Source organism: Equus przewalskii, chromosome 19 (genome assembly GCF_037783145.1).
Source record: "Equus przewalskii isolate Varuska chromosome 19, EquPr2, whole genome shotgun sequence".
Classification (NCBI taxonomy): Eukaryota; Metazoa; Chordata; class Mammalia; order Perissodactyla; family Equidae; genus Equus; species Equus przewalskii.
Genome location: NC_091849.1, coordinates 33,242,639 through 33,264,697, shown reverse-complemented (window position 1 = coordinate 33,264,697; position 22,059 = coordinate 33,242,639). Strand labels below are relative to the sequence as shown.

Genomic DNA, 22,059 nt, shown 5'->3' with positions numbered 1-22,059 from the left:
CTGGCTTTTGGTAATGGAGGTCTTATAAAATGAAGCTGGGAGTATTCTCTCCTCTTTAATTTTTTGGAAGAGTTTGAGAAAGATTGGCATTAATTATTCTTTAAATGTTTCATAGAATTCACCAGTGAAACCATCTGGGTTTTACTTTGTTAGAAGGTTTTTGGTTACTGATTCAGTCTCCTTACTTGTTATTGATCTGTGCAGATTTCAGCTTTCTACACTACTCACTAGAAGTTTGCCAAAGCTCACTCTTGCTGCTATCAGCAGTGTGCACAGGGAGCTAGCCACAGTTTGATGGTTGTGTGGGTAAGATTCATGGAGTGTTGGGGATGCCTGTGGTTCATTTGGGGATATATGCTGGTGAGGCATCACCAGTGGCTCATGGGTGGGCTTCTTGATGGAGTCCACAACATAGTTAATAGGATCTGTGCCCCTTACTTAAATGTCCTCCAGGAGTCCTATCTACCACTCTCTCAGCCTTTCCCCACCCCCAGTTATGCAACTCATGACTGAGTGCTCTGGATGGAGTGAGAGAGAAATGGGCCTCTTTGGCAACATCCCACACCACTGGGGCAGCCTCACGCTCACTCACACTCTCTTACATTCCCCATGGGAGAGATCACAGGTTAAGAAAGTCTCTCTTGGCACTGAGCTGTGCCACCTTGGGGGAGGGATGATGCAGGTAAAGTCAGACTGTTCCTCTTCCCCTCTCCTATGCATCCAACCTTGTATTTATTTGCTTCAGTGGTATGCTGGAACTTCTCTGCTGGAAACTTGGACTTCTACAAAGGCTCTCTTGTCTGTGGGTGATTGTCCAAGACAGTGTTCTCCAGGGGCTCCTGGACTAGGCTCAGAGGGCCTAGAGTCAGTTCATGGGCCGTTAGAGGGTCCCTAGCTGGAAGTGAGGTCTCTCAGCTTGTTATCAGATGCACAGGTTGGTGAGATTCCTCCCGGGTCCCTTAGTGTATGGTACTGGGTCTTATAACTTCCACAAAGGCACTTTTGCCCATGGATAAATGCCAGTTGTTAAGAGGGGGATATGAAGGAGAGATGGTCTTATTCGGTCATGTTGCTGATGTCATTCCCCGAGTGTGTTCCTATTTCCTGATTTACAACCTCACTTTACTAAGTCATATCCTTAACCAACTTCCAATAAAACTGTGCGTGGTAGGTAAATTTTATATCTTTTCATGTCCAGGAGTATGTTTATTCATTCTTCATGCCTGGTTGTGATTTTGAGAAGGTATACATTTATTAATAGAAAATAATTTTCCTTTAGAACTTCAGGGCCTTCCATATTATCCTAATGATAGAAGCATCTGGCACTCTGAGTTTTAGTCTGTTATCAGGTTGTTTTGTTTTGTTTTCTCCCACTGGGATAATTTATGATTTTCCTTTAACCTTTGAGATTCTGAAATTTTTTGAGTGATGTATTTAGCGATGAGTCTTTTTTCATTGATTTTGCTAAATATCTGAAAGTCCCATTCTATGTAAAGAGTTAGGTCTATTATATCTGGGAAATTTTCCCTTATTATTTGTTTTGATAATTTCTCACCCTCATTTTCTCTGTTTCTCTCTCTAGCTCTGTTAGTTGAAGTTGAACTTCCTGGGTCTATTCTCTGTGTCTTTTATTTTCTACCATATATCATATTGCTTTGTCTTCTCTTTCATTTCACAGAGATTTTCTTAATTTTCCAAACTTTCTGTTAAATTTTTCACTTTTTAGTACCCTATTATTACTTTTTTAGAAGTAATATCTTTTCACTTAAGATTCTAAATAGAAAACTTTTTCCATTTTTTAAAAAGAAATGATTGCTCTTATTTTTTGAATTAAGTTTTATTCTGCTTCTTAAAATTATACTAAGACTTTATGAATGAATCCCTTAATAAAATGCAACAATTATTAAATTTGCTATTCTCAGTACTTTATGGGGATGGAGCCTGAATAGGGCAGCTTTTGTATATTTCTGGGACACTGATCATAGTGCCATTCAGTGTAACCCTTAGATGACAATAACATACATACATGCACACACATGCAAATTCCTCACACACACACACCACCTTCAAAATGCTGGATTCTCACCCCATGAATCATTGAAATTTACCTAAGATCTATTTGAAATACTATTGTTGAAAACACTTCTCAGCAAATTTGTGGATTTTCAGGTGACCTACATTTTTTTTACACTAAAATTTTTATTTTATACATTTGGGATCATAATGACTGATCTTTTGCTTTCTTTTTTAATACACTTTATTTAAGAACAGTTTTAGGTTCACAGTAAAATTGAGCAGAAGGTAAAAAAGGTTTTCCATATCTCCCCTGCCCTCATCCTACATAGCCTCCCGCACTGTCAACATTCCCCACCAGAGCGGTGGTGCACTGGTTACAACTGAGGAACCTACATTGACACATCATTATAACCCAAAGTCCATAGCTAACAGCAGAGTTCACTCTTGGTGTTGTGCTTCTTATGGGTTTGGACAAATGTATAGTGATGTGTATCCACCATTATAGTATCATGCAGTGTAGTTTCACTGCCTGGAAAATCCTCTGTGCTCTCTTACCTGCATTATAATGATCATCTCTGGTTAACATTCCCTGCATTTACTAATTCCAAGTCTGCATTTTTAATTATTCTCTTACTTTTACATCATAGCTTTTTCTCCTGGCATCTTCCCTATCTTCTCCCCAGACTAGATATGCATAAAGATCTGTTGCATATAACATAACTTGACTAAAAATTTATGGGCCATATGGAGGGGACATATATTTTATTAGACAGTAAAATCCCAGTCATATATTGTAACTTCTTTCCCTAAGAGTTCTCTTAGCAACCCCTTCACCAATCATCTGGCACTGACCACTATTCTCCATTTTCTTAGCCTAACTCAATATCAGCCTCTCTCATTCAAGAAAGGAGAAACTTCTCCATTTAACATATGAAAAGAAATTCATCCATTGCTCCTTGTTTGAATCTCCTAAGTTATTAAGGGCTCAGAAAAGCACAAGTGATTTTTTTTAATAATATGATTCAATCTTTTAAATAAATTACTTATGAATATACCCAGCAATGCTTCTTTAGGTATTTGTATACTTTAAAGCACTGCCTATATATGGAGATTATTCAAATTCTGTCAATAGATTTTCAAGGAAAGTATTATCACTCTCACGATATGGATGAGAAAAACATAGCTCGTAAATGTTAGACACTTTAGCTAGTGTTATAAAGTTTAAAATACTAGCCATAAACTACTGAGTCCTGGATTTGGATATAGAGTTCTTTGCATCAAATTATCTGTACCAGTTATGTGTTAATATTTTGTCTTTTGTCCCTAATTATATTTTTAGCTCACTGATGGTGATGGCATGGACAGGATTAGCTTCATACATTAAATAATACCATCCTAGATGCAGTGTATGGACACAGTATTTGCAGAGTGGAAAGAATGAAGCAAAGTGCCTAAAGCGACTTCAAAGGACAAAATGACTCCGAGTCAAGTCACACATAGACTCAAGAGTGTGGTCTTGGACATACTGAGGGGAACCAGAGAATGTCATCTCATGATCCTTTCCCTTTTTAGAAGTTTCCAGTAGGAGACAGTGAATATAGAGGAGGATGCAGCACCATAGCTGCTGCTACATTGTCTCAACAATGTTGCCCCTCGTGGGATTTAACTCTCATGGGCTCCTGCCTTCCTTAGCCAGGAGGGGTGAGGGGCAGGGGGCTGGGGAGATGGGTGTTTGGCTGTTTCCCAGGGCACACAGGGAGGCACAGGGATTCTGTGAGACTGACTTAGGTTTATCTTCCTAGAAACATCCTGCAACCATATTCATTCTACTGTCCTTGACATGCCAGGTGGCACAGGAAAATCTATGTGGTTATCTAGCAGGGCTTCTTCTAAGAGGTGATGTAAACCCTTGTTCTAGGGATCCTAAATATGTCTGTGGCTTTTACCCCCATTCCTTTTCCTGTTGTTACTAACCCTCAGTAAGGACAAGGTATTTAATGGTCCTTCTCAGATACCTGCATTGTTGTCTTATTCTAATGCTTTTCTAAAGGACATTTCTTTTCCTGCCTAGAGAATTCTTATCTCCTCAAGAGTGGGGAGGGGAGAAGAAAGCTTCTACTATTATCATTCATTCTTCATAAATTTAAAGTTTGGGGAAAAAATTTTGACTTTAGTATCCAAATTTTGACATTTGGTACTTTTGAGGTTCAAAATTCCTTTCCCCTAACTTGTCTGGCATAACTTTTAAAGGCTGTATTAAAACGAATACAAACTTATTTCAACATAGAATGTCCATTCTACCTAAAACAATCTAGAGATTCAACTCCATCCCAATCATAATCCCAATGACATTCTTTACAGAATTAGAACAAAGAATCCTAAAATTCATATGGGGCAACAAAAGACCCCAAATTGCTAAAGCAATCCTGAGAACAAAGAACAAAACGGGAGGCATCACAATCCCTGACTTCAAAACATACTACAAAGCTACAGTAATCAAAACAGCATGGTACTGGTACAAAAACAGGTGCACAGATCAATGGGACAGAATTGAAAGCCCAGAAATAAAACCACACATCTATGGACAGCTAATCTTCAACAAAGGAGCTGAGGGCATACAATGGAGAAAAGAAAGTCTTTTCAACAAATGGTGCTGGGAAAACTGAAAAGCCACGTGTACAAGAATGAAAATTGACCATTCTTTTTCACCATTCACCAAAATAAACTCAAAATGGATCAAAGACCTAAAGCTGAGACCTGAAACCATAAGGCTTCTAGAAGAAAATAGAGGCAGTGCACTCTTTGACATCAGTATTAAAAGGATCTTTTTGGACACCATGTCTTCTCAGAGAAGGGAAACAATAGAAAGAATAAACAAATAGGACTTCATCAGACTAAAGAGCTTCTTCAAGGCAAAGGAAAACAGGATTGAAACAAAAAAACAACCCACTAACTGGAAAAAAATATTTGCAAGTCATCCATCCGATGAAGGCTTAATATCCATAATATATAAAGAACTCACACAACTCAACAACAAAAAATCAAACAACCCAATCAAAAAATGGGCTGGAGGCATGAACAGACATTTCTCCAAAGAAGACATACGGATGGCAAATAGGCACATGAAAAGGTGCTCATCATCGCTGATCAGCAGGAAAATGCAAATCAAAACTACACTAAGATATCACCTTACACCCATTAGAATGACAAAAATATCTAAAACTAATAGTAACAAATGTTGGAGAGGTTGCGGAGAAAAAGGAACCCTCATACACTGCTGGTGGGAATGCAAACTGGTGCAGCCACTATGGAAAACAGTATGGAGATTCCTCAAAAAATTAAAAATAGAACTACCATACGATCCAGCCATCCCACTACTGGGTATTTATCCAAAGAGCTTGAAGTCAGCAATTCCAAAAGTTCTATGCACCCCAATGTTCATTGCAGCATTATTTACAATAGCCAAGACATGGAAGCAACCTAAGTGCCCATCAACAGATGAATGGATAAAGAAGTTGTGGTATATATATACAATGGAATACTACTCAGCTGCAAAACAGAACAAAATCATTCCATTTGCAACAACATGGGTGGACCTTGAGGGAATTATGTTAAGTGAAATAAGCCAGTTAGAGAAGGACAATCTCTGTATGACTCCACTCATATGAGGAATTTAAAAATGTAGACAAAGAGAACAGATCAGTGGCTACCAGGGGAAACATGGGGTGGGGGGTTGGCACAAAGGGTGAAGATGTGTACCTACAACACGACTGAGAGACAATAATGTACAACTGAAATTTCACAAGATTGTAACCTATCATTAACTCAATAAAAAAATAAATAAATAAATAAATACAGACTTATTTCTTGGTTTCTGTATTTCTGCTATAACAAACTACACCAAGGGCTTATGGTGTATGTTACCTTCATTGATGTCTGAATTGGAGGGCAGGGCGTGGGAGTGGCCAAGTGTAGGAAGACAAGGAAGAGAGAAATATTAACCTTAACTAAGATGTCAAAATATTATCAGTTTATACCTGGTTATTCCTCTGTTACTAGGTGTGAAAGATGATTTGGAAAATGAGATTAAATCAGCCTAAAGCATAAGGGACCATGGTTCTAGTCATCCCTGAGATGGAAGACAGGAAAATTATTTATTTATTTATTTATTTATTTATTTATTTATTTATTGAGTTAATGATAGGTTACAATCTTGTGAAATTTCAGTGGTACATTAATGTCTGTCAGTCATGTTGTAGGTGCACCACTTCACCCTTTGTGCGCCCCCCCCACCCCACCTTTCCCCTGGTATCCACTAAACTGTTCTTAGTCCATAATTTTAAATTCCTCATATGAGTGGAGTCATACACAGATTATCCTTCTCTAACTGGCTTATTTCACTTAACATAATTCCCTCAAGGTCCATCCATGTTATTGCAAGTGGAATGAGTTTGTTCTGTTTTACAGCTGAGTAGTATTCCATTGTATATATGTACCACATCTTCTTTATCCATTCATTTGTTTATGGGCACTTAGGTTGCTTCCATGTCTTGGCTATTGTAAATAATGCTGCAATGAACATTGGGGTACATAGAACTTTTGGGATTGCTGACTTCAAGCTCTTTGGATAAATACCCAGTAGTGGGATGGCTGGATTGTATGGTAGTTCTATTTTTAATTTTTGAGGAATCTCCATACTGTTTTCCATAGTGGCTGCACCAGTTTGCATTCCCACCAGCAGTGTATGAGGGTTCCTTTTTCTCCGCAACCTCTCCAACATTTGTTACTATTAGTTTTAGATATTTTTGTCATTCTAATGGGTGTAAGGTGATATCTTAGTGTAGTTTTGATTTGCATTTCCCTGATGATCAGCGATGATGAGCATCTTTTCATGTGCCTATTTGCCATCCGTATGTCTTCTTTGGAGAAATGTCTGTTCATGCCTCCAGCCCATTTTTTGATTGGGTTGTTTGATTTTTTGTTGTTGAGTTGTGTGAGTTCTTTATATATTATGGATATTAAGCCTTCATCGGATGGATGACTTGCAAATATTTTTTTCCAGTTAGTGGGTTGTTTTTTTGTTTCAATCCTGTTTTCCTTTGCCTTGAAGAAGCTCTTTAGTCTGATGAAGTCCTATTTGTTTATTCTTTCTATTGTTTCCCTTCTCTGAGAAGGCATGGTGTCCAAAAAGATCCTTTTAATACTGATGTCAAAGAGTGCACTGCCTCTATTTTCTTCTAGAAGCCTTATGGTTTCAGGTCTCAGCTTTAGGTCTTTGATCCATTTTGAGTTTATTTTGGTGAATGGTGAAAAAGAATGGTCAATTTTCATTCTTGTACATGTGGCTTTTCAGTTTTCCCAGCACCATTTGTTGAAAAGACTTTCTTTTCTCCATTGTATGCCCTCAGCTCCTTTGTTGAAGATTAGCTGTCCATAGATGTGTGGTTTTATTTCTGGGCTTTCAATTCTGTCCCATTGATCTGTGCACCTGTTTTTGTACCAGTACCATGCTGTTTTGATTACTGTAGCTTTGTAGTATGTTTTGAAGTCAGGGATTGTGATGCCTCCCGTTTTGTTCTTTGTTCTCAGGATTGCTTTAGCAATTTGGGGTCTTTTGTTGCCCCATATGAATTTTAGGATTCTTTGTTCTAATTCTGTAAAGAATGTCATTGGGATTATGATTGGGATGGCGTTAAATCTATAGATTGCTTTAGGTAGAACGGACATTTTAACTACGTTTATTCTTCCAATCCATGTGCATGGAATGTCTTTCCATCTCCTTATGTCATCATCCAATTCTCTCAGAAAGGCCTTCTAATTTTCATTATATAGGTCCTTCACTTCCTTAGTTAAATTTACCCCAGGGTATTTTATTCTTTTTGTTGCGATTGTGAATGGTATTGTGTTCTTGAGTTCTTTTTCTGTTGGTTCATTACAGCATTATAGTAATGCTGCTGATTTATGCAAATTGATTTTATACCCTGCAACTTTACTGTAGTTGTTGATTACTTCTAACAGTTTTCCAATGGATTCTTTGGGGTTTTCTATATATAAGATCATGTCGTCTGCAAACAGCGAGAGTTTCACTTCTTCCCTCCCTATTTGGATTCCTTTTATTCCTTTTTCTTGCCTGATTGCTCTGGCAAGGACCTCCAGTACTATGTTAAATAGGAGTGGTGATAGAGGGCATCCTTGTCTCATTCCTGTTTTCAGGGGGATGGCGTTCAGTTTTTGCCCATTGAGTATGATGTTGGCTATGGGTTTGTCATATATGGCCTCTATTATGTTGAGGTAGTTTCCTTCTATGCCCATTTTGTTCAGAGTTTTTATCATAAATGGCTGTTGGATCTTGTCAAATGCCTTCTCTGCATCTATTGAGATGATCATGTGGTTTTTATTCCTCAGTTTGTTGATGTGGTGTATCACGTTGATTGATTTGCGGATGTTGAACCATCCCTGTGTCCCTGGTATGAATCCCACCTGATCATGATGTATGATCCTTTTGATGAATTGCTGAATTCTGGTTGCCAAAATTTTGTTTAGAATTTTTGCATCTATGTTCATCAGTGATATTGGCCTGTAGTTCTCTTTTTTCGTGGTGTCCTTGTCAGGTTTTGGTATCAGCGTGATGTTGGCCTCATAGAATGTGTTAGGAAGTGTTCCATCTTCCCTAATTTTTTGGAATAGCTTGAAAAGGATAGGTATTAAATCCTCTCTGAAAGTTTGGTAGAATTCCCCAGGGAAGCCATCTGGTCCTGGGGTTTTATTCTTTGGGATGTTTTTGATTGCTGTTTCAATCTCTTTCCTTGTGATTGGTCTGTTCAAATTGTCTGCCTCTTCTTGAGTGAGCTTTGGGAGATTGTAGGAGTCCAAGAATTTATCCATTTCCTCTAGGTTATCCATTCTGTTGGCGTATAGTTTTTTGTAGTATTCTCTTATAATCCGTTGTATTTCTGTGGAGTCTGTTGTTATTTCTCCTCGCTCATTTCTGATTTTGTTTATTTGAGCTTTCTCCCTTTTTTTCTTTGTAAGTCTGGCTAGTGGTTTGTCAATTTTATTTATCTTCTCAAAAAACCAGCTCTTTGTCTCATTGATCCTTTCTACTGCCTTTTTCATTTCAATAGTATTTATTTCTGCTCTGATTTTTATTATTTCTCTCCTTCTGCTGACTTTGGGCTTAATTTGTTCTTTTTTCTCTAGTTCAGTTAGGTGTACTTTAAGGTTGCTTATTTGGGATTTTTCTTGTTTGTTAAGATGTGCCTGTATTGCGATGAATTTTCCTCTTAATACAGCTTTTGCTGTATCCCATATGAGTTGGTATGGCATGCTATCATTTTCATTTGTTTCCAGGTATTTTTTAATTTCTTCTTTAATTTCTTCAATGATCCATTGCTTGTTCAGTAGTGTGTTGTTTAGTCTCCACATCTTTGTGCCTTTCTCAGCTTTTTTCTTGTAATTAATTTCTAGCCTTATAGCACTATGATCGGAGAAGATGCTTGTTATTATTTCAATTTTTTTTAATTTGTAGAGGCTTGCCTTGTTTCCCAACATATGGTCTATCCTTGAGAATGTAAGACAGGAAAAATTTTAATAAGAGATCTCATAAAGAGAAATTTATTGCTTCCATGGAGGATCAGAGTCACTAGTGCTTAGGTAACTGGGTGGAATATCCCAAGGATCCCATAGTAGGTAACAAGTGGGAAGGAAAAAATAATCAGGCAATCGGGAGAATTCCAAAGAGTATGGCACATTGAGTCCCAGGGAAGAGATTAGAGGAAAAACATTGAAGAAGAGAAGGAATATGATGAAATGGGCCAGAAAATAGTGCTGAGTCATCTAGCACATCCACTCTTCTGCTCTTGAAGACGGGAAATATAACTGCAACAGGACAGACATGAGGTTGATGTGTCCTATGGTGCTCCCGTGCCATCATCATGCCCTTTTCCAATTCTCTTACTTTTCAAGCACATTCGTGTTCACAAATTCCTCTCCTGTCCATCCTTTTTTATTGTGTCTCCAGCTCCCAGTTCTGACAAATCTGAATCCTTCCCTTCCCTTTTAGGGCGCAACTCACAAGTGTCCTTGGTATCTGGAGGCACCAGCTAGCTAAGCGTAGGGCTCGGATGATGAGCATGATGCCCACCACAATGCCCACAAGGCCCACAGCCAACCCCAGGGCACACACCACAGTCTCTGTCAGCTCTGACATAGGAGTTGGAATCTCAGGTTCTGTGAAAGTGAAGTTGTGGAGATCAGAATACAGGGTATTCCTGTGCGGGTATGTGGGATGGAGTGGGCTGGGGTTTGGTTCTGCAAAGACTTAGGGCAATGGGTTTAGGCAGGAGAGTGATGTCTATGATTAGGAATCTTTGAAGCATGGAAAACAAGCTTTGGGCCATGAGATTTAGAAGCTAAAAGACAGGATGTTGTGGACTTGACATAGAAAAGAAGGCTCCAAAAGGAGTGGAACTCATACATACCCCAGTGTTTCAGAGATGGCTCATCCAGGCCCCAGTGCTCCACCTTGCAGTCATACATATCGTCAGCAGAAGGGAGGAAGGTGAGGTAACTGATCTTCAGGAAGGAATGATCACTCTTGGGGAGGAAACTGGTCTCAGAAACACCTTCTGTTACTGAGTGCCCATTCTTCAACCATGTGACATTGATCACAGGAGGGAAGACGTTATCCACAAGACAGATGAGGGTTTTGGGCTGACCCAGCATCACAGGAGACTTGGGAAACACAGTCACCTCAGGAACCTCTATGGTGAGGAGACAGCCCTAGTATGAATGTGAATAGCTTTGCCCTGAGATTCCACACTGCATCCTGGAGGAGACCTCCAGCCAACATTTCCCCATTTGATACTGGAAGAGTTCTTGTTTCCCTTCTGCTTGGGAAACAATATACACTGCCTGCACTTTATCCCTGTGCCCTTCTCTCTGTGGGTGTGCTTGTTAAGGTAGGAGGTCTACGGGACCCCTCTTTGAAGGACTCAAGGATTGTGTTAGGGAGTAAGGATCCTAGTATTACATGGAAGTAGTGATTTTTGGGATGGGAGAGGATGAGGGTACAGTAATTACTACGAGAAGATCTGAGGGTTCCTTGGAAAGGAGATAATTTTATAGAATATTGAAGGCTGAGTATCTATCCCTAGGGAAGAAGGGAGTGAGGCCTGGTACTAAGGGATAGATTCAATAAAGGGAAGGAGAATGATTTATATACACTATTGGTAACAGTGGTAGAGTTGTAACATTTTATCAAGATGTCCAAGTTGTGTTTTGCCATAGCCACTCATCTCAGTGCACCCTGTGGGTCAAAACCTGCAAACTCGCTGAACTCAGGCAGCCGCCACAGTCTCCTTCTTCTCCAGGTCCACGTAGAACATCTCATCTCCATCAAATTCCTACCTGTACTGGCCAGAGGGACCATAAGACTGGTAGATGTTAGTATCATAGGAGCCAAAGTGGTCAGCTGATGAATGAAAGTGAGGAGCAGGTAGGTGGAAAACAGAGGGAGAGGAAAGAACCTCATTAAACAAAGTGACAGAAGAAATTGACTTTCAAATATTATGGGCCTCATCTTTGGATGTTTCTAGGAAAAGTTCCCAGCACCTGATTCCTTCCCACTCAGTGTTGGTAGCTGTCCAGTTAGAATCCAGTCTGTCTTTCCATATAATGTATGTTCTAGGAGGGCGGAATTTCACAGGCCGTGCTTATTGCTATTCGCTGTGTGCCTAGCTCAGTGCCTGGCACACTCTTGGCTTATGATACAGCTTGTAATGGGATGAAAGAAGAAGTGAATTAACTATCAGGGTGTTAGCTTTCTTCCACAGAGATTCAGTTTACTTCCCTCTACTTCATAACTTTTATCTCTCACTTAATCCTTTCATCAGTTAACAACACGCTCATTATGTTTCCTCTCCCCTCAGGACCGGCTCAGAGCAGAACATTTTCTACACAGGGATTTCTTCCTCATTTTGTTTTTTCTTTTCTTTTTTTTTTTTTTGCCAAGGAAAAGCACACAGGATCTTATTATTTTAAAAGAGTTTGCTCTAACTATTGTAGGGTATGAGAAAGATTATGACAAGGATAGCAACAATGTTACAAAAGATATAAAAAAGAAACAATGCTTCTAAGGTCTCTGTTTTGTTAACTAGTGATTGTTAAAGGAGAGCAACTGATTCCTTCTGAAAGAAAAAATAGAACTTTTATTAGATTTTCAATTTCTGTTATTTCTCACTCTTCTTTTTTTTCTTGAAAGTCGTTACTAAACCTCTCCTTTTTCTGACTCAACACTTATATTCATGGGGGACTCAAGGTAAACCATGGCCCTTTCTCTCAAAGGGACAATGCAATTATCAGAGGGTGCCAAAGCAGAATGGCAGCTAGCACAGTATGACTCCACCCAAATGATCCTAACTGGATAGTTTTGTTAAGACATGTATGAGACTTTTGCCATTACCTCTTTCTTTCCTTCCTCATTTACTGAGCATCAACAAGGGATTCAGACATCGTGAGGAGCAGGGAGTCAAACATGAATCCGGTGTGGTCTCTGCCCTCGAGGAGCTTATTGAATAGTTGGAGAGTCGGGTGAATAAAAGACTACATATTGTATACTGTGGTGAGTTCTGTGATGGTAAAATCAACAGCCTTACAATTCAACATCTTCTGCAACTAACTCATCTGCCAACCAAACAAAATTATACTGTCCTTTCATGTTTCTTGTTCTTTGCAGGGGTCTGTTCTTCTCCCTGAAATGAAATTATCTTTTAGGATGTCTCAGAAAAATCTAGTTCATTCTTGAAGTTCCTACTCAATTACTAACATTTTAGCTAAGTTCTCTCATTAAGCATGTTTTTAACTACATTAAGACCTCCAACCCCTCCATCCCAATGTCCTCCTCTCCAAGTTGGTCCATTCCTGAGCCAGCTTACTATCTTCCCTACCCAGCATGACTCCCTCAGTTGTCACTTAAAAGGGTCTCCAACAAAGCCTCCTTATCCTTGCAATGAATCTTCTCAACTCTTTTTTCAGACATGAATATATGTGATTATTCTTTTCATCTGGTACTTGTCCTGGGCTGCCTACTGTTGATGAAGAACATCACACTGCTGATTGCCAATGGGACCCAATTCTCTTTTATAGTTTCAGCCTCCCTGGGTCCGCTGTCCTGCTCAGCAATGGTCCTTCTGCTTTCCTGTATCATATCTTTTTCATCATTAATCTGTGCACCTTCTAGGGGTCAGACAGCATCTTTGAATCCTCAAAACTTATCTCGCTGTGTGCTCCAAAATGAGTATTGAATGTCAATTGCTATTCTTGAGAATCACAGAGATTGTAGGGAAGATTGACAGACACAGAGGTAGCAGAACGCATGACAGTCAGAATCAGCAGTGACCAGAACTGCATGATGACTTGTGAGCCCTGAGCGCTGTTGCTTTTGTGGATCCCTTCTTCCAGGAAAATATTAAAAATTGTGTTGTTTTAAGACAAAGGTTATTCAGGCTGGATTAAAAAATATTTTTTTTACCTAAAAGTTCATTTTTTCTTTTAATTTTAAAATAAATTAAATCATGTTCATGAAGGCCTACAAGTATCACCGACTCTCAGCACTGTGCCCACTCTTCCTAATGGATAAGTCGACCCTGAGCAGGGCACTCTGGTATAACATTGAAGAAAGGAAATCTGAAAGTGCTCTGGAGAAGAAGGTGGAACTTCCACTACCAAACACAATTATATGGGAGCCGTCAAGGTTAATAAAGTTGCTGAAAATTAAAGTAACTTTCATTTCACTTCCCCTTTCAACTATTTGGCTTTTCTACTTTGGTTTTTACAAATTCACTCTTCATGTGAATAAATCAATAAAGAAAAGAGCCAGCGATGGATTCTGGAAGGAAATGAGGATAAAGGAACATGTGAAGAGAGGGGAGAAAGAGGTGGACAGCACAGGTCAAGGGCCTAAGGGACCAAATAATTACTCTGTGCTGGCTCAGTTTTACTATTATAGGCCTCCCTTAGATGAAGTGGAAGTTAGGTAATTTGGGCTGATGATTTGAGAATAACATAATTCACCAAGTTTTTCATCATAAAATTCTCAATTTTAAAATAATAATAAAGATATTTCTTACTTTACTAAAGAAGAACATGAAACTACACTTATAATAGTAATAATAAAAAATAGGAATGATCGTTGACATTTATATGTCTTTATTACTTAGAAAGCATATCTATATACCTATTATATTTGATTATGCATGAGGTGACACTTATGAGGTAACTGAGATTAAGTGAGGACAGTGTGGTAAAATGATTTGTCTAAAGACATTCAGCTGAGCTCTCTTACCCACTCCCCACCTGTGCCAATTCCCAGCATGGAAATGTATGTAAATCTGAGACAAAGAAAAGGTCATTCTTCTTTATATCTACGTAGTCTATGTAATTCATGGAACTATTTATCCTAAGATAAACTATAGGGGAATTATATAAAAAGCTTCAAAAGTAGTTCAGAGAAATTTGGGAGCAATAGTTCCTGAAATTTTAGTAAAAACACATCCACTTGTGAAAGCATCCTTAATCTTGGAGGCAATCAGGAATGAATGCCATAGAGCTCCCCAAGCTATATTCACTGGGTGCAATAACAGAAACAGAATAAAGTCCTTGGTGAACTCTGCAACAGCACAGGCAGCAGAGAGAGTGGGTTGGGACTCTAATTTCCTAAAGTAAGAAAGACCATAATTTTTAGATCTGCTTAATATTTAGAATGCCTTTGAAAAGTCTCCACTATTTCTCTATCTCTATCTTTTTTCCCTTCCAGTTTCCTATTTCCGAAGTCTAGTCTCCACATCCCTCAACTGTGCACTCACCCGCAATGTCTTCACCTCCACATGCGCTCACCATGGTGGTCAGGGCTAGAGCCCCCAGAACCAGAGCTCTGTTTAGGATGATTATCTTCTCAAGGTGGGCTCAGCAGTTGCTGTTCTGAGTTGTAGAGCAGTGGCGCGGTCTGAACTGAGAAGGAAATGTAAAGACACCCAAACCAAACCCTGCCAGATCAGCTTCTGGCCAATCAGAAAAACCCTGTACATTGAAAGGAAATTTGGGGACATTGATTACATTAAAGAAATTTCTGGATGGCTCGGTCTACGATTTTTATTTTTTATTTTTTAATTTAAGAATGTCAAGCCAAATGTTGAGTTGGAATGAAAGGAATTTCTGTTACTTAGAAAATTGGTTTTCTTCCTTTAACCTACTGGATCTTTTCATATTCTTTATCGTGCCACATTAGAATTCCAGATATTTGTGAGGGCCTAGGGATTGAGCTAAAGCTAAAGGTAGTCATTAGAGGAACACTTATTTTTTTCAGAAGAATCAATTTTCTGTATGTTATGGAAGCCACAAATTAATGGGATGTCCATTTAGAATCAACCACCCTGTCCCTCTTAGCTACACTTCAGTTTCTCAGCACTTACCTTATGGTGACAGAGACTGTAAAGACAGGTGAGAAAACCCTCTGGCATCTGAGAGCTTCCTGGTACTATTAACTAGGCCTTGGTGGTACCAGGAGCTGGCCTGGTACTCACAGTTTGGTTTTGGTGTTTTCCTGCTGGACATAAACAATTTCATAGAACAGCAGCATCAGACAGCCACATTGTGACCATGATGGATCAAGACAGAAAACAAGGCCACTCAGTAATCATGTCTGAACACAAACAAAACACGAACATTGTCCAAACCATAAAAATGGCTGAGCATACCTCTTTCGCAGATAAAATGAATGACTGCTCCTTCTTTACTATTTATAGTTTAGCCTCAGTATAGTCTTTGTTCTTCTAGGTAAGATTTGTAATGATGCCCAATTATAGAATTATCCTACCCCACTACCCACTTCCTCACAGAATCCAATGAAAGGCAAAGTCCCTCTTTCTTAGAGCCTTCTCAAAATAACCTAACACAAGCCTACACCCTGCAATATTTGTGGTTTTGTATATTGATTAGGCTATAGTCCTCAGTTATTCAATCAAACATTAATCTAGGTTTACTCTGAAGGTATTTTGTAGATGCGATTGAAGTCCATAATCAGTTGACTTTAAGTGAGAGAGGTTATCCTAGGTGAGCCAGATCCAATCAGTTGGAGTCTCAAGAGCTGAGCTGACACCTCCCTGATGGAGAAGATATTCTACTGCAGCCTGCAGCTTCAACCTGGACTGAGATTTCCAGCCTGCACTCCTTGATGGCGGCCTGCCCTATGGATCTTGGCCTTGCCTAGTCCACCCCCAAAATTGTGTAAATTAATTCCTTGCAATAATTCTCGTAATAGACACGTACTACTAGTTATGCTTCTTTGGTTCCAAATCTCTCTTACTGAGATGTCCCTTGATTCCCCACGGTGAGTTTTCTCCCTCACTGCAATGAATAATAAACTAACTTGTTTAGCCATGGGTGTGTTCCTGGTGATCTTTGGCTAGAGGCATTAACAGCACCTCTTTAGGTTGTTGTGAGAAATATCGATATACTGTACTGGGAATGAAAAATTCCTAAGGGTCTTTAAATATGCTTGTCATACTTTAATATCATCTCCATTTTATAAGGAGGACATTTAAGCTTAGAGAGGTGAAGGAATTTGCCCAGGGTCGCATAGCTGTTAAGTGGTAGAGCAGAAATGTGACAAGGGCAAGCCACAGAGTGGGGAGGGAATCTCCTCTTGTGGATTCAGAATGCAGTGCCCTAACATAAGTAGGACAGATATTTGGCCCTATAGGTGGCCTTATCATTCTTTCTAGCCTCTGCCATTGTGAACCAAGAAGGTTTTTAAGGGTCCACTTGAGATGTACTCCCTTTACCATACTTTTTGTGCATTAAATAACACGTTTCTGTACTTTTCCTGGATCTAGACTTACCTGCCTTATATCTTGCAGATATTACTCAAGATTTTGGCAAATGAACAAAACCTTTCTTGATGGTGCTCTAGAATTTTACATATTTATATAATAGTTAAAAAAATTCAACTCAGATTAGGAAGTTAGGATGTTAAACATGCAAGATCAGAATTGTATCTTGAATGGGTAATTAAAGGTCCAGTCTCAGATCTCCCATCCTGTGAGTTGAAGGGAAAACCCAAGCAAGGCACTGTCACTAATTAAGAGATGGTAGATGAGCTCTTGTCTTTAACCTGACAGGAGACTCTTCCTGCTTCATCCAGCAATCACACAATGAGCCTTGTTCTTGTTGCTTCTGTCTTCAGGTCATAATTTTAATATAAAGTAAAATTGTTAGTGAATTAGACTCAGATAGAGGAGTAGTGTACCCTTTTGACAAAACTAATTTGTTACCTTCCTCTAAAAAGAAAATGAAAGACCCTTTTATAAATTAATGGTGGAAATGAAATTTGGAGTTTAAATATAACTTGGTCCAACAATTTTCTTGAAAAGTACTGATTTACATATCATTGATTGCATAATTAAAACTGTCATTATAAATGGGATGTGTCGTTATATGTTACATCATTGAGAGCCCCCTAAGAATTATTTAGACAGAACTCATTTTAGTTCTAATTAACATGTGTAATAGTCTTTTGTAATCTGCGTATTTTCAAATTCTTTAGTTCTGACTTTCAAGTACTTTGCCCTGATACCATCCTAGTTATTATGCATTGGTGAGGTTTGACTACAAAGGCCAAGTCCTCCACCATCTTGCAGTAGTTAAAGGTGCTTCATAGTAATAACAGAGTTCAGAGTGGCAAAGCAAAAAAAAAAAAGATGGGCTTTGTAACCAAATAAATAAGAATTCAATACTGCTTTTGATTTTATCAGCTGCATCACCTTAGGCAAGTCACTCAAAATATGTGAGTCTCAGAGTTCTTTTCTATAAAATGGGATGAAGTTTACTACATGATATTTAATATGATGACATGAAATTATAAATAAGTACAAATTATAAGGTTTAAATACAGTGCCTGACACATAGCAAGTATTCCCAAATGATTACTATGTATGACAAATATTAATAATGATAATTGTTATGGTAGCCTATAACTTTTCCCTCATTTATCTAACCTTCTTCCTGTGGCAGTATAGGTATGTGGGAGCCTGTGAACCACAAAGGCACTAAGAAATCACTGGAAAATAGAATTTCTTTGAAGAGTGTTGCATCAGTCAGGTTTTTGTATCTAACAATAGACTCCAAAACTTAATGACGCAGACAATGATTCATTATTTTCTCATGAATCTGTAAAACATCAAATTGTTCTAGGCCCACTTGGGATTCTTTATGGTTTAAGCTGGGCTCACATGTCTGTGGCCTCAATTGGTTCAGCTGGGATGCTGGGCCTCTCTCTATGTGGATTCATCATCCAGCAGGCTGACTGAAGCTTATTCACAGGTGCTGGAAGGCTCCCTAGTGCAAGAGAGAAAATGCAGGGCCTCTTGAGTCTAAACTGGGACTCACAACGTCACTTCCCCTACATTCTGTTAGTCAAGGCAAGTCACAGTAGCAGCTCAAATTAAGAGGTGGGTTACAGATTATATTTCTTGATAGAATGAGCTGCAAAGAACTTGTGACTATTTTTGAAATTTACCACAAGTATCCTCTGGCTTTTGAGTGTATATAAGTGAGTTTGGTGTGTGACAGCTGGAGTGCCTCCATATTTGAAATTAATTCCTCTTACTCACCGTCATGTCACCATTTTACTTTTTCCCCATTGAAAGCACAGCATAGCTTTCTCAAGGGAGATTTGAACTAAGGTCTGTTGAATTGCAAACACCCAAGGGACTATGACTTGCTCTCACAAAAAATTTTTCAGAATTTTACAGATGAAAAGACATAAACTTGGAGAATTTAAGTTATCTTTTTATAATCACCGAGCATGTTATTCTGATGCAAAGACTTGTGTAGTGATATCTAGTCATATGTCATCTCACAATGATAAAGTTAATGAAGCAGATGGACCTTGCAAAGACAATGATCCTGTTTTTCACTAAATATCATTCCTACCAATTCTTGACACCAACTACTCCTATGTCATGCACTAGTTGCTTTAAATGAATGTTTTACATAAACTGCTCCCTGATAATTTCCACGGAAAAATATGCAAAGTTCCCTCTGTGTGCCCAGATCTGCTCTCACCATAGCTCAAGGGAACACTTCAGCTAAACTGAATAGGTTATTTGATGAGGACTTTGTGCTGAGGTTATAGTGTCCAATAAACAAAAGCTTGCTGAGTGGAACTGAAGCTCTTAATTCATCTGAATCAGGTTACAGAGCTGACTTCTTGGAGACAGATGATGTTCTTCAGCTCCAGTGGTGATTGGTTCTCTTCCCAGGAACTCTCCAGTCCTAATGTACTTATCAGGAACATTCTTTATACAGAAATCTTAACTTAGCATTAATCAAGAAAAAAAAGAATCTTAAATAAAAACCTTAAAAGCAATTTTTTATTTTATTTTGTTTTTATTTATTTATTTATTTTGCTTGGAAAGCTTTGCCCTGAGCTAACATCTGTTGCCGATCTTCCTCTCTCTCTTTTTTTTTATCTCCTCAAAGCCCCAGTACATAGTTGTATATTCTAGTTGTGGGTCATTCTAGTTCTTCTGTTTGAGCTGCTGCCAGAGCAGGGCTACTGACAGATGGGGAGAAAGAGTAGTTCCACACCAGGGAACCAAACCCTGGCTGCTGAAGCCGAGTGTGCCAAACTTTAACCACTAGGCCATCAGGGCTAGGTCAGCAATTGTTTTTTTAAAATTACATATTTTTAAACAAATGTCAACATATGTATTTAAAGTATTTTACCTAGAAAATTTAAATTGTGATTTAACCAGAACTTTAAAAATACAAATGGTAACACGAGTAGAATTCTAATGTTTCAAAACTGACAATACTAGAGAAAAGTAATCCACAAATGTGTGAAGTTTGGAAATTTTGAAAAATATTTCAAACAGAGAAATATCATAAAATTGTGTTTAGAATAATAAAAGTTTATTCTAAATTATACTTGCTGGGGAATTTCTCTAAAACTATCCCATTACCAAAAAAAAATCCATGGCTATATCTGGACAGAGACGGTCTTGCACCTGAGATGTGGCAGAGCTTGAGAAGGTTGAGTGCACACTGAACAGAGAGGCTGAAGAGGCAGGGGATGCACCCGCGGCCCATTTGGTCTCTTTCCCTGTCTGTGCACTTGAGAAAGTCATTTATTAATTCTCACCTTTGAGATGTGGGAACATTGGTCATTCTGTTAGATCTGTCTAGGCCGCTAGTTCTCTTTCTCACCTGTTCCGCTTCATCTTTGGAAAGCTACTTTTGCAGATGCCTAAGGACCCTCTTTAATGCAAAGCAGATTGAGTTGAATGCACTCACGGTGCAGGAAAAACAATTTTCTACAAAGTGGAGGGCAGCTTCTTCTCTGGAATTCCATCTTTGTGAAATTCTTCCTGGGGGCTGTGAGATTGGATATAAGAAGAGTAATTTTCTACCAATCCAGAATCAAGATACGATTTAAAGGAGCTCAAAATAACACTAGAGCCCCTCAGCAGAAAGGATAGTCACATCCAGTGTCTGCTGTGAAGGGAGAGGTTTGTGTTCTGACACAGAGAGCAGACTCAGGAAATTGGGGCAGAGGAGGATGACACAGCCAGCTGCTTCAGGCTAATTTCGTATTCTCTCTTTCAGTTTAATGTCTCATTAATTTTGTAGCTTTTGAGTTGGAAATTCGATTATTGATATACATATGTAAGGCTGTCATTAATTTTATACTAAACACTGCTTTAGTTACACACCACAGTGCACATCTCATTTTCATTTCAATTTCTGCAGAAATCAATAATTTTTATTTTCTGTTTTGCCTTTGAAATAGGATTACTTTTCAGAAGCTTTTAAATTTCTAAGCCAAAGGGCATTTAGAGCTTTTTGTTTGTTTGTTGTATTATTTTTCATTTCTACTGTATACAAGAGAATATTGTTTGTATTCTTTCTACTTTATAGAATTTATAATGGTTTTCTTTGTGACCTAATATATGGTCAATGTTCATAAATATCTCATGAGCACATGGAAAGAAAATGTTTTCTCTATAACAGGTGTACCAAGTTGAAAATATATGTATAAACTCTACATTATTGGTTATGTTCTTTCACATTTCTAGGTCCTTACTGTCGTTTCTACTTTATTGTCTTTGACTGACTGAGATGTCTAACAATCTTCTCGTGTTGAAATTAAATCTTTTACTTAAGTGTCTGTTATACTATTTGATGCATAGATGTTAATAAATGTTATGCGCTCTTTGTGAATTGTGGCCTTTAAGCATCACAAAATGTCCATCTTAATCTTATTTAATATGTTCTGTTCTAAATGCTAACTGTGATCATAACTCCTAATTTCCTTTTATTTGCCTGATATATTATCGTAGATTATGTTATTTTTACAAATCAACTTTATTGAGATATAAGTTACATACAACAGCTTTTATTGTATTTTAAGTGTACCGTTCAATAATATTTGACAAATATAGACACCTGTGTAAACACCTTCCTGATCAAGACATAGAATATTTCTATCACCCTGGAAGTTACCTCTGCCCCTTTGTGCTCAATCTCTCCCTACCCTCATTGCAAATAACCTGTGAACTGATTTATATCACTAAATATTAGTTTTGCTGATGTAAATCGAGTTCTAAAATATGTACCTTCTTGTGTCTGACGTTTTACAATTTTATTGAAGAAGATTCGCTTTGAGCTGCCATCTGTCGCCAATCTTTCTCCTTTTGCTTGAGGAAGATTAGCCTTGAGGTAACAGGTTGCCAATCTTCCTCTACTTTGTATGTGGGTCGCTGCCTCAACCTGGCCAGTGGTAAGTGATGTAATGTAGTGTCCAGTTCCCTGGGAACCAAAGGCCTCTGAAGCAGAGTGAGCTGAACTTAACCTCTATGCACCAGGGCCAGCCCCCGACGGTTTTTGAAAATAATGATTTTTATGAGATATAATTGCTGTGTAACATTATGTAAGTTTCAGATATGCAACATAATGATTTGATATTGGTATATTTTGCAAAGTGAT

The 22,059-nt window shown here is 38.4% G+C and overlaps 1 pseudogene; it reads right to left on the bottom strand.

Moving 5' to 3' along the window:
- Nucleotides 1-10,071: 10,071 nt before the first annotated feature.
- On the bottom strand, nucleotides 10,072-18,689 carry LOC103541527 (SLA class II histocompatibility antigen, DQ haplotype D alpha chain-like; annotated as a pseudogene).
- Between the last annotated feature and the right edge of the window lie 3,370 nt (nucleotides 18,690-22,059).